The sequence below is a fragment of the Crocuta crocuta genome, unplaced genomic scaffold, assembly GCF_008692635.1.
Source record: "Crocuta crocuta isolate KB4526 unplaced genomic scaffold, BGI_CrCroc_1.0 scaffold80, whole genome shotgun sequence".
NCBI classification, from domain to species: Eukaryota; Metazoa; Chordata; class Mammalia; order Carnivora; family Hyaenidae; genus Crocuta; species Crocuta crocuta.
Window position 1 is genome coordinate 2,138,135 of NW_027527559.1, and position 15,070 is coordinate 2,153,204.

At 41.1% G+C, this 15,070-nt stretch overlaps 1 protein-coding gene across 1 annotated transcript in view; it reads right to left on the reverse strand.

Annotated features, from left to right (window-relative positions):
* The window catches only part of DYNC2H1 (dynein cytoplasmic 2 heavy chain 1), a 301,089-nt gene that overhangs the window by 7,310 nt on the left and 278,709 nt on the right, over nt 1-15,070 (reverse strand). The window lies entirely within an intron of this gene.

The following is a 15,070-nucleotide window of genomic DNA, read 5'->3' on the forward strand; positions in this document are numbered from 1 at the left end:
TGGAAGCCGACGAGACCCATCTTGCTGTCAGGGCTCCCTTCCCCCCAGACTGTACTCGTGGACGCTGATCTGAACTTCATATGATTTTCCCACCTCATGACCTACTCTTCCCAACTGTGGGCTATCGTAACCATGGGAAAACCATGCACAGGTCACGGTCACATGGCCCCCAGCTGCACAGCGGGGCCACGCAGGCTCACACTGCTCGGCTGCCTGGGGCCTGGCCTGAGCAGTAGATGGCGCCCAGCGTGGAACGTTAGCTGCTGGCCTGCCCCCGTGGGGTCATCACATTATACAATCTCTGAAGCTTCCATTTTCCTTATTACAATGGAGATGAAAATTCCTATCTCAGACTTTCTCAGAAGGTCTATGTAATCTGCAAGACACACATACGTGCTTGGCACATAATCAGTACAAATAAATGCTAATTTTTACTGTTGACATGAGTGCTACCATTGTAGGACCTGTGAACAATCACTCAATTCACTGGACAGCCAGCTTCTTTAGCAGCAAACCAGGAAAACGGCTACCTGATCAGACCCCAGGCCTGTGACAAAGGGGGAGTGTGTTCCACACTGTGACCACATCTACCCTCTCAGATGAATTGGGTGACACCTCACCACAGTCACGTTCTAGACCCTGCTAGCCGTATGTGCTGTGAGCCTTGGGCATGGTTATGTGGCTTGTCATACGTGGTCTCGGCCTGCCTTTGTTTTTTAGTGAAGTGTAGCTGATTCACCATGTTTCATTAGAGTCGGAGTAGAGCATGTAACTGGACAAGTCTATATGTTCCACTGGGTCACCACAACTGTGGCAAACAACACCGCTGACTATGTTCCCTGTGCAGTCATACAGCATTTGTCTTTCTCTGACTTCTTTAAATTAGCCTAATACCCTGTGGGTCCATCCACGTTGTCACAAATGGCAAGATTTCCCTCTTTTTTATGGCTGAGAAATGTTCCACTGTAGATTATAGACTATACCTTCTCCGTTCATCTACTGATGAACACTTGATTGTATCCATTATCTTGGCTATTGTACGTAATGCTGCAATGAACACAGGCATGCACGTACCTTTTTTAAATTGGTGTTTTCATTTCCTTTGGGTAAATACCCAGTAGATGAATTACTGGGTCGTAGGGGAGTTCTATTCTTAATATTTTAAGGAAGCTCCATACTGTCTTCTACAGTGACTGCATCAATTTACATTCCCACCAGAGTGCATGAGACTAACTTTTTCTCCACATCCTCAACAGCACCTGTTGTTCCTTGTTTTGTTGATTTTAGCCATTCTGACATGTGTGAGATGGTATCTCAGTGTAGTTTTGATTTGCACTTCCTGATGATGAGTGATGTTGAGCATCTTTTCACGTGTCGGTTGGCCATCTGGATGTCTTCTTTGGAGAAATGTCTGTTCATGTCTTCTGCCCATTTGTAATGGGATTGTTTCTTTTGATCTTGAACTGAATAAATTTTTCATATATTTTGGGTATTAACCACTTACTGGATATATCATTTGGAAATATCTTCTCCAATTTAGCAGACTGTTTTTTCATTTTGTAGAGGTTTCTTTAACTGTACAAAACCTTTTTATTTCTGGTGTTATTTCAATAGATTACTTTTACTTTTGTTTCCCTAGTCCAATAAGGCACATCTAGAAAAATGTTGCAAGAGCTGATGTCAAAGAAATTACTGCCTGTTTTTGCTGCTGCCAGGAGTTTTATGGTTTCTTATCTCAAATTTAGATCTTTAACCTGTTTTGAGTTTATTTTTGTGTATGGTGTAAGAAAATGGTCCAGTTTTCCCAGCAATATTTATTGAAGAGATGTTTTTCCCACATTGTGTATTATTGTTTTCCGTGCTGTCTATTCATTGACCATATAAGCACAGGTTTATTTCTGGTTCTCTATTCTGTTTCATTGATCTATGTGTCTATTTTTGGGCTAGTACCATAGTGTTTTGATTACTAAAGATTTGTATTATATTTTGAAATCTGAGATTATGATGCCTCCAGACTGGTTATTGCTCAAGAGTGCTTCAGCTACTTGGGGTCTGTTGTGGCTCCATACATACTTTAGTATTATTTATTCTAGATAGGTGAAAAATGTTGGTATTTTAATAAGGACTGCACTGAATCCTTTCAGTAATATCCACATTTAACAATACTCTTTCACTCCTCGGGAATGAAATATATTTCTGTGTCATCTTTGATTTATTTAATGTTATATAATTTGTAGACTATAGGTCTTTCACCTCCCTATTTAAGTGTATCCTATGTATTTTATTCTGTAAATGGGATTTTTTAAAATTTATTTAATTGCAGCATAGTTAACCTAGAGTGTTATGTAAGTTTCAAATATACAATATAGTGATTCAGCAGTTCCATATACTACTGTTACTCAGTGCTCATCAAGATAAATGTAATCTTATTCCCTGTGACCTATTTAACCCATTTCCACACTGACCTCCCTTCTGTTAAGTACCAGTTTATTCTCTATAGTTAAGAATGTGTTTTGGTTTGTATTTTTTTGTTCATTTTTTTATATTCATATTTTTATTTTTATTTTTTTATTAAATTGTTTATTGTCAAGTTGGTTTCCATATAACGCCCAATGCTAATACCAACAAGTGCCCTCCTTCATTGTTTCTTAAATTCTACATATGGGTGAAATCATATGGTATTTCTCTTTCTCTAACATGCTTATTTCACTTAGCATTGTATTCTCATGTTCTATCCATGTTGTTGCAAATGGAAGGATTTCATTCATTTTTATGGCTGAGTAATATCCCAGTGTATGTGTGTGTGTGTACACCACATCTTTATCCAGTCACCTATCCACGGACATTTTGTTGCTGCTGTATCTTGGCTACTGTAGATAACACTGGGGTGCATGTACCTTTTTGAATTAGTGTCTTCATATTCTTTGGGTAAATTCCCAGTAGTGGAATTACTAGATTCTAAGGCAGTTCTATTTAATTTTTTTTTTTAATTTTTTGAAGAACTTCCTTACTGTCTTCCACAGTAGCTGTATCAATTTACATTCCCACCAACAGTGCATGAGACTAACATTTTCTTCATATCCTCAACGCTACTGGCTGTTTCTTGTGCTTTTCATTTTAGCCATTCTGACGTGTGAAGTGATGTCTAATAGTGGCTTTGATTTGTATTTCCCTGATGATGAGTGATGTGGAACATGTTTTCAAATATCTGTTGGCCATCTGGATGTCTTCTTTAGAGAAATTTAAGTCATGTCTTCTGCCCATTTTTATTTGGATTATTTTTGTGTGTGTGTTGAGTTGGATACATTTTTTATGTATTTTGGATAGTAACCCTTTATTGGATATGTCATTTGCAAATATCTTCTTCCATTCAGTAGACTATCCATTAGTTTTGTTGCTGGTTTTCTTTGTTGTGCAGAAGCTTTTTATTTTGATGTAGCTCCAATAGGTTATTTTTGCTTTTGTTTCCCTTGCCTCAAGAGACATACCTAGTAAGAAACTGCAATGACCAACGTCAGGGAAATTGCTGCCTGTGTCCTCATCCATGATTTTCATGGTTTCCTGTCTCACATTTAGGTCCGTAACCTATTTTGAGTTTATTTTTGTGGATGGTGTAAGAAAATGGTCCAGTTTCATTCTTCTGCATGCTGCTGTCCAGTTTTCCCAAAACCATTTGTTGAAGAGGTTTTTTTTCCATTGAATATTCTTGGTTCCTTTGTCATAGATTAATTGACCATATAAATGTGGCTTTACTTTTGGGCTTTCTGTTCTGTGCCATTGATCTATTTGTCTATTCTTGTGCCAGTACCATAGGTTTTAACTACTGTAGTTTCATAACATACATAACTTTAAGTCTGGAATTGTGATACCTTCAGTTGTTGGCCCCACCCCCCACCCCCCGCCCGGGTTGCTCTGGCTTTCGGGTTTTCTGGTTCTACACATATTTTATGATTGTTTATTCTAGTTCCATGAAAAATGCTGTTCATATTTTTTTAGGGATTGCATTAAATGTGTAGATTGCTTTGGATAGTATAGACATTTTAACAGCATTTTCTCTTCCCATCCAGGAGCATGGACTCTCTTTGTTTCTTTGTGTTATCTTCAATTTCTTTCATTGATGTTTTATAGTTTTCAGAGTATAAGTCTTCTACCTCTTTGGTTAGGTTTATTCTTTGGTATCTTATTATGTGGGTGCAATTGTAAATTTACAATGGGATTGGTTTCTTGTCTTTCTGCTGCTTCATGAAATGCAATAGAATTCCTTCTTAAATACATACATTACTCGGTGCTCCTCACCAGTGCACTCCTTAATCCCCATCCACCCACCAATACCCTTCCCTGCCCCCCAGTAACTTTCAGGGTGTTCCCTAGAATTAATATGCAGTCTGTTTCCTGGCTTGTCTCTTCCTCTCTTTTTAAAATACCTTTGCCTGTTTCTTTTGTTTCTTCCACATATGAGTGAAATCATATCCTATTTGTCTTTCTCCAGCTTCTTTCACTTAGCATAATGCTCTCTAGCTCCATCCACATTGTTGAAAATGGCAAGACTTAGGGGCACCTGGGTGGCTCAGTCGGTTAAGTGTCTGACTTTGGCTCAGGTCATGATCTCACGATCCGTGGGTTTGAGCCCTGCTTTTGCTCTGTGCTGACAGCTAGCTCAGAGCCTGGAGCCTGTTTCAGATTCTGTATCTCCCCCTCTCTCTGACCCTCCCCTGCTCATGCTGTCTCTCTCTATATAGTAAACAAAACATTAAAAAAAAATGGCAAGACTTAATTCTTTTTATGGCTGAGGAATATTCCATTGTACATACACACACACGCTGCATCTTCTTTATTCATTCATCTACCCATGGACACTTGGGCTGCTTCCATAATTTGGCTTGTTATAAATAATGTTATAACCATAGGGATGTATGTATACTTTTGAATTAGTGTTTTGTATTTTTTGGTAAACACTCAGGAGTGTGATTACCTGAGTAGGGTAGTTCTATTTTTAACTTTTTGAGGAACCTCCATACTGTTTTCCACAGTGACTGCACCAGTCTGCATTCCTACCAGCAGTGAACAAGGGTTCCCTTTTCTCTAATCCTTGCCAATCTTGTTGCTTGGGTTGTTGTTTTTAGCCATTCTGACAAGTGTGAAGCAGTATTTCATTGTCGTTTTGATTTACATTTCCCTGATGTAATGCCATGTATTTCTGTATATTCAATTCATTAATCAGTTCTAAGTGGTTTTTCAGTGGAGTCTTTAGAGTATTCTCTATAGTATCATGTCATCACCTGCAAATAAAAGTCTGACTTCTTCCTTACTGATCAGGATGACTTTGATTTTTGTTGTCTGCTTGCTGTGTCTACAACTTCCAGTACTATGTTGTATACAAGTTGTAAGAGTGGATTACTTTGTCTTGTGAAAAGCTCTCAGTTTTTCACCACTGAATGTGATGTTCACTGTCAGTTTTTCATACATGGCCTTTATTATGGGGAGTAAGACTCCCTCTACATCTACTTTGTTGAGGCCTTTTACCATAAATGTATGTTGTAGTCTGTCAAATCCTTTTTCTGCAACTACTGAGTTTTTTAAAAATCACTTCTCTTATTGATATGATGTATCATGTTGATTTACAAATATCAAACCACCCTCGTATTCATTATGGAAATAGATCTGACTTGTTTGTGGTGAATGATTTTTTTTAATGTACTGTTGGATTTGGTTTGCTAATATTTTATTAAGAATATCTGCATCCATGTTCATCAGAGATATTAGCCTATAGTTCTCTTTTCTAGTGAAGTCTTTATCTGGTTTTGCTATCAGCGTAATCAGCCTTGTAGAATGAATTGGAAAATTTCCATCCTTTTCTATTTTCTTGAATAGTATGAGCAGAATAGGTATTAACTCTTCTTTAAATGCTTGGTAGAATTGCCTTGGGAAGCCATCTGGCCCTTGACTTTTGTTTGTTGGTAGTTTTTGATAACTGATTCAATTTCATTGCTGGTAATCAGTCTGTTCAAATTTTGTTTCTTCCTGGTTCCGTTTTGGTAGTTCATATGTTTTTAGAAATTTATGAATTTCATTTCAGTTCCAATTTGTTGGTGTATAATTTTTCACAATATTTTCTTACAATTGCTTGTATTTCTATGGTCTTGTTATTTCTCTTTCATTTGTGAGTTTCTGTATTTAAGTCTTTTTTTTTCTTTTGACGAGTCTGGTTAGAGGCTTATCAGTTTTGTTCATCTTTTCAAAGAAACAGCTCCTATTTTTGTGTGTGTCTCTATCACTTATTTTTGCTCTAATGTTTTTATTTCCTTCCTTCTGCTGCTTTTGGGTTTGTTCTTTTTATAGCTCCTTTAGGTTCATGATTAGGTTGTTTATTTGAACTTTTTCTTGTTTCCTGAGGTAGGACTGAATAGATATTTCCATCTTAGAACTGCTTTTCCTGTGTTCCAAAGAATGTGGACCACTGTTTTTATTTTATCATTATTTTATTATTCTTTAAGTTCCAGTACAGTTAACAAACTGTGTTCTCTTAGTTTCAGGTGTACAATATTGTGATTCAACAATTCTATACATTACTCAGTGCTTATCATGCACTTGGTTTTCTGCAAAGATAACGTAAGTGGTTGTCAAAGTCCTCTACTATTATTGTATTACTATCAGTGTCTCTCTGTTAATATTTGTTTCATGTATTTAGGTGCTCCAATGTGGGGTGCGTAAATACAATTGTTACACAATCTTGATGGACTGACCCCATTTTTGTTATATGATGCCCTTCTTTCTTTCTTGTTAAAGTGTGTTTTATATTTCAACTTTTTAAAATGTTTATTTTGAAAGAGAGAGACAGAGCATGAGCAGGGGAGGGACAGAGAGTGAGACACAGAATTCAAAGCAGACTCCAGGCTGTAAGCTGTTAGCACTGAGCCTGAGAGCGAGGCTCAAACTCACAAACTATGAGATCACGACCTGATCCAAAGTCATACGCTTATGTGACTGAGCCACCCAGACGTCCCTCTTGTTACAGTCTATTTTAAAGTCTATTTTGTGTAAGTATTGTCACCCTGGCTTTTTTCCTCTCCATTCTATTTGCATGCTGTATTTTTCCATTCTTTCACTTTTAGTCTGTGTTTCTAGGTCTGCAAGAGTCTCTTGTAGGCAGCCTACAGGTGGGTCTTGTATTTCTATCCAATCACCCTGTGTTTACTGATTACAGCATTTAGACCGTTTATACTTAAAGTAATTATTCATAGGAATTCACTTATTGTCATTTTGTTCACTATTTCTAGGTTTTTTTGTTTGTTTGTAATTCTTCTCTAGTATCTGCTTTTCCGCCTGCCCTGTTTATTACTAATTGATGAGTTTCTGTAGTACTGTGCTTGGCTTTTTAAAATTTTTGTATATCATAGGTTTGGGCTGGTGGTTGCCATGAGTATTTAGCAAGTCTATATTTAGTTCATGGTCATTAAAGTTTGGACATACTCTAAACGTTTTTTTTTACTCCATCTTCCATATTTTATATTTTATATCTTTGTAGTCATACTTTTCTAATTTCTAATTATAGCGTTTCCTCTTCTACTTAAATAAATCCCTGTCACGTTTTTTTGTCAGGCCAGCTGTATAGTGGTGGGAAACTCATACCCAATTTTGAAGGATACATTTGCTGGGCATTCTTTGTTGTAGGTTTTTCTTTTCATCACTTTGAAAATATCATGCCACTCTCATCTGGCCCTCAAAGCTTTTATTGAAAAATCAGCTGATAGCTAATAGGAGTTTCCTTGGTATATAACTTTTTGCTTCTCTGTTTTTAAAATTTCTCTTTAACACTACTTTCGTCATTTGAATTCTTGAGTATTGGTGGACCTCCTTGAGTTCATCTTGTTTGGAACTCTCTGTGCTTCCTGACCCTGGATGTCTGCTCTCCCAGGTTAGGGAAATTTTCTGCCTCTTTCTCTCTGCTTCTGGGACTCCTATAATGTTAATGTTTGTTTGCTTGCTTGATTTTGCTCAAGATACCCTTTAACCTATCCTCATTTTTTAAATGTTTATTTTTGAGAGAGAGAGAGAGTGCAAGCAGGGGGGGAGCAGAGACAGAGGGAGGAGACACAGAATTGGAAGCAGGCTCCAGGCTCTGAGCTGTCAGCACAGAACCTGATGTGGAGCTTGAACCCACAAAATTTGAGATCATGACCGGAGCCAGTCTGATGCTAAGCTGAGCTCAGGCACCCCACCCTAATTTTTAAAAATTCTTTTTTCTTCTTACTATTCAGCTTGGGTGCTTTCCATGNCAAAATGTGAGATCATGACCGGAGCCAGTCTGATGCTAAGCTAACTGAGCTCAGGCACCCCACCCTAATTTTTAAAAATTCTTTTTTCTTCTTACTATTCAGCTTGGGTGCTTTCCATGGCCCTGTCTTCCAGATCACCAATCCATTCCTCTGCATCGTCTGTTGATTGACTCTGGTGTATTTTTCATTTCAGATACCAAATTCTTCAATTCTGATTGGTTATTAAATATATTCTGCAAGTTTGTTGATGTCACTGTGATCTTCCATTCTTTAGTCTGGTGAGGATTTTTATGATCATTACTTTAAACTCTATCACATGTACTGCTTGCCTCAATTTCATTTAGTTCTAGTTAGGGGGTTATATCCTGTTCTTCGGGTTGGAGTATACTCTGTCTCCACCTTGTGCTGGACCTTCTGTGTGTTGTCGTGTTGTTTGAGGTGCAGCAGCTACTTGAACTTCACAGAGTGGTGTCTTCTGTGATTGTCCCTGTGTAGACTGTGTGCCTGATGATGTGAGCCGGCTGGCTGGGGTCCCTGGTGCACGCTGAGAGGGGCTGCAGGGGCGCCCTGATGCGGCGGGAAGCTGACGTCGAGCTGGCCAGCGGGCCCCAGGGCGCTCTGGATAAGGGCACCCCACCTGCCCAGCGGCGCTGGGACTGCAGCGTGCTCTGCTCAGGGCGAACCTGACGAGGCGACCGGATCCGAACGGGCACAGGCTGGGCTGTCCCAGGGGCTCCACCCAGGGGACACCCTGACAAGGTGACTGCAGTTGTGGGCTGCGGGCTGGGTGTTCTGTGGTGCGTCCCCCTGGGGGCGTCCTGCAGGGCAGCTGGACTCAAAAGGCACGGGCCGGGCACGTGGAAGGGCGCCCGGAAGGGCAGGAGACTTGAGCCAGCAGGTCTCGGGGTGCCCCGGGGCGCCGCTGAAGCAGCCTGGGGTCGTTAAGATGTGCCTGCGCGACCGTGCAGCAGNACCCCTCCCACACCTGACCTCGTCCCTCTCGCCGTTCTCTGCGCGGTCCCTGTGCAGGGTCGCTGTGCAGAGAGCCCAGTCGGCCCTCAGGCTCCGTCAGCAGGAACTGCTTTTTAACAGGAGCATCTGCTGTGTCCTGGAGGACGTGAGGCCAGGGTCTTCCTCTGTCACCAACTCAGCCCAGAGGCCACGGTGGCCCGCCTTTCTAACTACATGCTCTGCCCTGTCCGATGTGACCCGCAGTTCCCAGAACACCACGACCTCTTTCAGGCCCACGGCCTGGCATTCAAGCTCGCTGCCCCTTGTGTGCGGAGCACCTTGCTTCCCCCTCCTGCCGCTTCCTGGGGCTCTTCTTACTCGCACTGTGACTACAGCCAGTGAGAGATGCCTCCTTCGTGACCTTCATCTGCTTACACGTCGTACACCCGACGCCTCTCATCCACCGGACGGTTTTTGTAAGCCTCCGTAACTGTACTCCCAACTCTGAGCCTAGCCCACTCAACACAAGACTCTTTGATGGAAAAAAGTGGGTTGTGTAACCTCAGTGTTCAAGGTAATACGTGGTATATAGGAATGTAATTGTCATCACGCTATTGTAAAAATACTCACTCAAACACATTAGCGCCACGATAAAGGAGACCCGCGAGGCGCTGTGCCAGGTACACCTCATATGCACAGGAACTTACTTCATCCTCACCGCGGTGCTGCGCAAGCATCATTGTCTCCAATTCCAAAGGAGCAAACGGGTCAGTGAGGGTAGGTAACTGGGTCCAAATCACCCAGCTCATTGGCTGTGGAGGTGGGACTCCCAACACTGCTCTGAGACCCCTGCGCAGGTGCCTCTTCTCATACAAGAAAGTAAGTTTATAGAGAAGGAAGGCGCTCACTGTAGAGGGTGGGAAGGGGGAGGGCAGAGAAGGACCATAAATCCTAACATTGTGAAGGAAATCCCTTTCATAAAAGTAAAAAATTCATATTATCTTTGAGCCATTTCTTTCACTAGCTAAATATTTGAATTCATTTTACCTCTCTGTACAAGGACTATTTTTCTAATTAAATTGTTTTTATCTCTCTATTCCAATCGTGATGGTTAAAATCTGGTAAATGAGATTGGATAGAAATGATAAAGTAAAATACGATGGAGCAGCAAATCCTCACTCTGGTAACGTCCTGTTGCTCGCCCTGCACACAGCCCCTGGACCCGCCCGCACCCGCACCCACACTGTGTTCCTGATTTGCAGTCGGTTTCTGGCCAATGATGTGAGTGCTGTTCCAGATCATTTCTTCTGCATTTACAACTGCTCAGTTATTCTCCACGCGCTGCTTTTATCGCTGGTGCTTCTACACCTCCTATTTTTTCCTCCATCAAGGTCATTACATGGCATTTAATTTTGTTTTCCAGAGAATTAACACTTAATTTGCATACATTTGAATTAATCTCTGTGATTATATACAGCTTTATACGTTATGGTTAAAAATCCTTAGCAAATTCCAACCCTAACTTTTGTATTTAACTTTCAGTTTTATTCACCTACCTGTGTGTAATCTTTAGCTTACCAACTTTTTGAAATAAATTTCTTACCAGAATTAATAGATTGAAATAAATATTAATCACTCCCTTTTCTATCAGGTAAGTCACTCCAAACCTAGGGAAAATGGAGCTGATATGGGGGAAAAGGGAGTACTGTAGAAAAACGTATGCTCTTTGAGGCCAGAGGCTGCTCTGTTAGCTCTCTGAGCAATGACTGCTGATTATTACTACCGCCTTATTTCTTAAAAATAAATATTCTGAGGCTTTTTGTTATAAAGGGAATTAAAATTACTAGAAACTTTAATGCACCACTTCTCAATGAGAAAACACATTTCCTTGTAGTAAGCAGTATATGAAATAGTGTTTAGTCATTACATATATAATGAAAACCTTAAAGTGTACTCACATATACTCATACTTGTATTTAAATAAGAGCTGCGTGCTTCATTGACAATTATTTTGTGTTTTAAGAACAAATTTCTCCCAAGTTCCGTGGTTGAAAGTTCTATGAGGCTTTTAAAGAGGGAAATGTTAACAAAATAAGTCTTTGTCAAGACTGTTTTCTTCACTTTTTCGGAAGCTTCTGAGATGGTCACGCAGGATGACCCTGAATCCTCTCCACCACGGACACCAGACCCTCGGCTGGCTGCACAGGAGACGTCGCACAGAGAGAAGGGAGCGGGGAACCAGGTGCAGGTAACAGAGGGAATGTCCTCCCACATGAGGAACCCCAGGGCAGGGACAGTCCTCAGGGACCAGGAGCAGACTCCTCTGCACAGGAGCGCAGAAGAAAAGCCATGGTTTCAACAGACAAGTGAAATGTAAGGAAAGTGGCCCTCGAGTCCCACCGACCGGGGACAGCTGCTGGAGCTCTCCAGGCTAGGGCCTGGGGAACCCCTCCACCCTGCCAGCACGGTGAGGCTGGGGTCTGGAGCCATCCCCAGGCCCCACCCCCTCCCAGCTCTGGACACAGTGGCTCACAGAGGAAAAGATATAGTTTAAAAGAGCAACTGGAATATAAAAGATGCGGCCTACAACGCCTGCTGAAGGGAGGGGCGCTGCTGGAACTCGGGGCGGAGAGGCTGCTGGTGGTGACTGAGTTCATTTCCCTGCACCTTGCTGGAGGAGAGGGGAGCAGGGTGTGGGCGCCTCAGCGAGCCCCGGGATGCTGGCCCACACCGGGACACCGCTCATCAGCACTCGTGGCAGCCCCAGCTGTGCCACCCGGTGACACACTGCGGCACCAGACGACGTGTCACAGCACCCCCTGGCACAGACGGCCCCACGATGTTCCAGCCGTCCTTCCAGGGGGTCCTCTGTGTGAAGGGGACTGGGATGGCCCAGCTTGTGCCCACATTAGCTACAGCCACCGCACTAGGGAAGCCCCAGCTCCAGGCGGCCAGCCCTGGTCACCGGGGGCACACAGCCTACAGAGGTGACGACCAGACACAAGACCATTCACGCTGGGTAGAAACAGATGTCTGCCTAATTCCTGGCAACACAGGAAGTCAAGTAAAATGAGGAAACAGAAGAATATGCTCCAAATGAAAGAACAAGAGAAAACCTCAATGGAATGAAAGGAAGCATGGTAACCAAGAGAGTTCAAAGAAATGGTCATAGAGGAGAGGAGATGAACTCCGTGAGAACTTCAACAAAGAGAAAATATAAGAAAGAACTAATCAGAAATGAAGAATAACTGAAATGAAACTATAGTAGGTTAGAGGCTGCAGAAGAATTGATCAGCTATTGGGAAGACAGGGTAATGGGAAACACTTGCGCTGCATAGCAAAAAGGGTAAACTGAGGGATCCTCTTGGACAACATGCGTATTTGGGGAGTCTCAGAGAGGACAGGGAAAGGGACAGAAACCTTGAGCAGAAGCTGAAAACATCCCGCACCTGGGAAAAGAAACATACATCCATGCTCAGGAAGCCCTGAGAGCTCCCAACAAGGTGAACCCAGGGAGGTCCACATGATGAAACACAACAATTAAAATACTATTAGGTGCAAAGAGAGAATTTTTTAAGGCGCACAAGAGAAGCAACTAGCTCTATCAGGGAAACCCCCTAAGGCTATCGGCTGATTTTTCAACAGAAAGTTTCCAGGCCAGATCCAAGGCACATGATCCATTCTAAGCGATGGAAGGTAGGTAAAAAAACCTCACCCTGAAAGTCTACCATTCAGAGTTGAAGGAGAGAGAAAGAGTTTACCAGACAAACCTAAAAGGAGTTAATCATTACTAAACAGCCCTAAATGTTAAAAAGGACTTCTTTAAGGGGAAAAGGAAGGGCCATAATCAGACAACAATTATTTTATCAATCACAGCAAACACACAGTAATGCTAGAAGAGCAAGCCCCTAAAAACCCAGTATGAAGGTTCAAAGCAATAAAATCAATTATTTTAAAAATTAGTGTTAAGGGACTTAGAAAATCAAAGAGACAGTAAAAATGAAGTTCTTTTAGAATGTATTCAAACTTCATGTGGCCAGGAACATAATATAGACTGCTATAATCCTAGCATCCTATGTACGAACCTCATGGTAACTGCAAAACAAAAATGCACAACAGATACCCAAAAAATCAAAGTCCAGCAGAACACTACAGTCATCCATATATCACTAGGAAATAGAGCAAAAGATGGTGAAAGAAAAAAAAGTACAAAAACAACCAGAAAATGAACAAAATGGCAATAATTCTCATCAACAATTACTTTAAATGGAAATAGTCTAAGTGCTCAATCAATAGACATGGGGTGAATGGTTAACAAAACGAGACCCATCCATCCATATGCTGCCTGTGGGGGACTCACTTTAGACATCAAGACATGCACAGGCTGAAAAAGAAGATAATTCATGAAAATGGAATAAAGGACAAACCATGAGATAGCAAATATGTATGTGAGACAAAACAGACGTTAAAGACTGTAACAAGGCAAGGAAGGGCACTGTGTGATAAGAGCATGTAACAATTGTGAATATATACGCACCCCACATTTGTACATACAAAGCAAGAATCAACAGACGTACTACATTAATGGTAGGGGACTTGAACCCACCATCTACACCATCAGAGAAATCATGCAGGCAAAAACAAACAGGGAAACCATTTCTTTGTATGACATATTAGACCACATATATTTAGAACATTCCATGCAAAACCCACAGAATACACATTCTTTTCAAGTGGACATGGAATTTTCCCTATAATAGATCACCCCCATTAGTCAACAAAACAAGTCTAAATATATTAAAGAAGAGTGAAATCATATCAAGCTGCTATTTTGACCACAAGGATATAAGAGAAAAAAAAAAAATCCCACAGGTGGAAGCTAAACCACATGCCACCAACAGGTCGGTCAGTGCAGAAATCTGAAAGGAACCACTCAGGCGGCTGGGTGTCTGACTTCAGCTCAGGTCATGATCTCCCGGTTCATGGGTTCAAACCCCGCGTTGGGCTCTGTGCTGACAGCTCAGAACGTGGAGGTTGCTTTGGATTCTGTGTCTCCTTCTCTCTCTGACTCTCTCTCAAAAATAAACATTAAAAACATTAAAAAAAAGGAAATCTAAAACCAACTCATGGTTGAGTTGAACATGAAAAAACATTAGTCCAAAAACATTGGCACACAACCAAAACACCTCTAAGAGAAATTTATATTGATGCAAGCCTGCCTCAAGAAACTATCTACCAAACATTTAAATAATCTAACCTTACATATAAAAGACTTAAAAAAAAAACAAAGCCCTAAGTTAGTAGAAAGAAGGAAAAAACGATGAGAGGTGAAATAAATACTAAAAAAAAAAAAAAAAAAAGGAAAAGATCAGTGAAAGAAGAGCTAGTTCTTTGAGAAGAAAAACAAAATCGATGGACCCTTAACCAGATTCATCAAGAAAAAGAGAGACCCAAATACATAAAGTCAAAAGTGAAACAGAAGTAACAAGCGATGCCTGAGAAATAGACAGGATTATATGACACTAAGAAAAATTATATGCAACCAAACTGGACAATCTAGAAGAAATGGAGAAATTCCTAAAAACATAAAATCTTCCAAGAATGAATCAAAAAGAAATAGAAAATCTGAACAGACTGAATACTGATAATTAAATTGAATCAGTAATTCAAAAACTCCCAACAAAGTCTAGTGCCAGATGGCTTCACAAGTAAATTCTACCAAGCATTTACATTTGTTTATTTTTGAGTGACAGAGACACACACACATACACAGAGCACAAGTCCGGGAGGGGCAGAGAGAGAGGGAGACACAGAATCCGAAGCAGGCTCCAGGCTCTGACCTG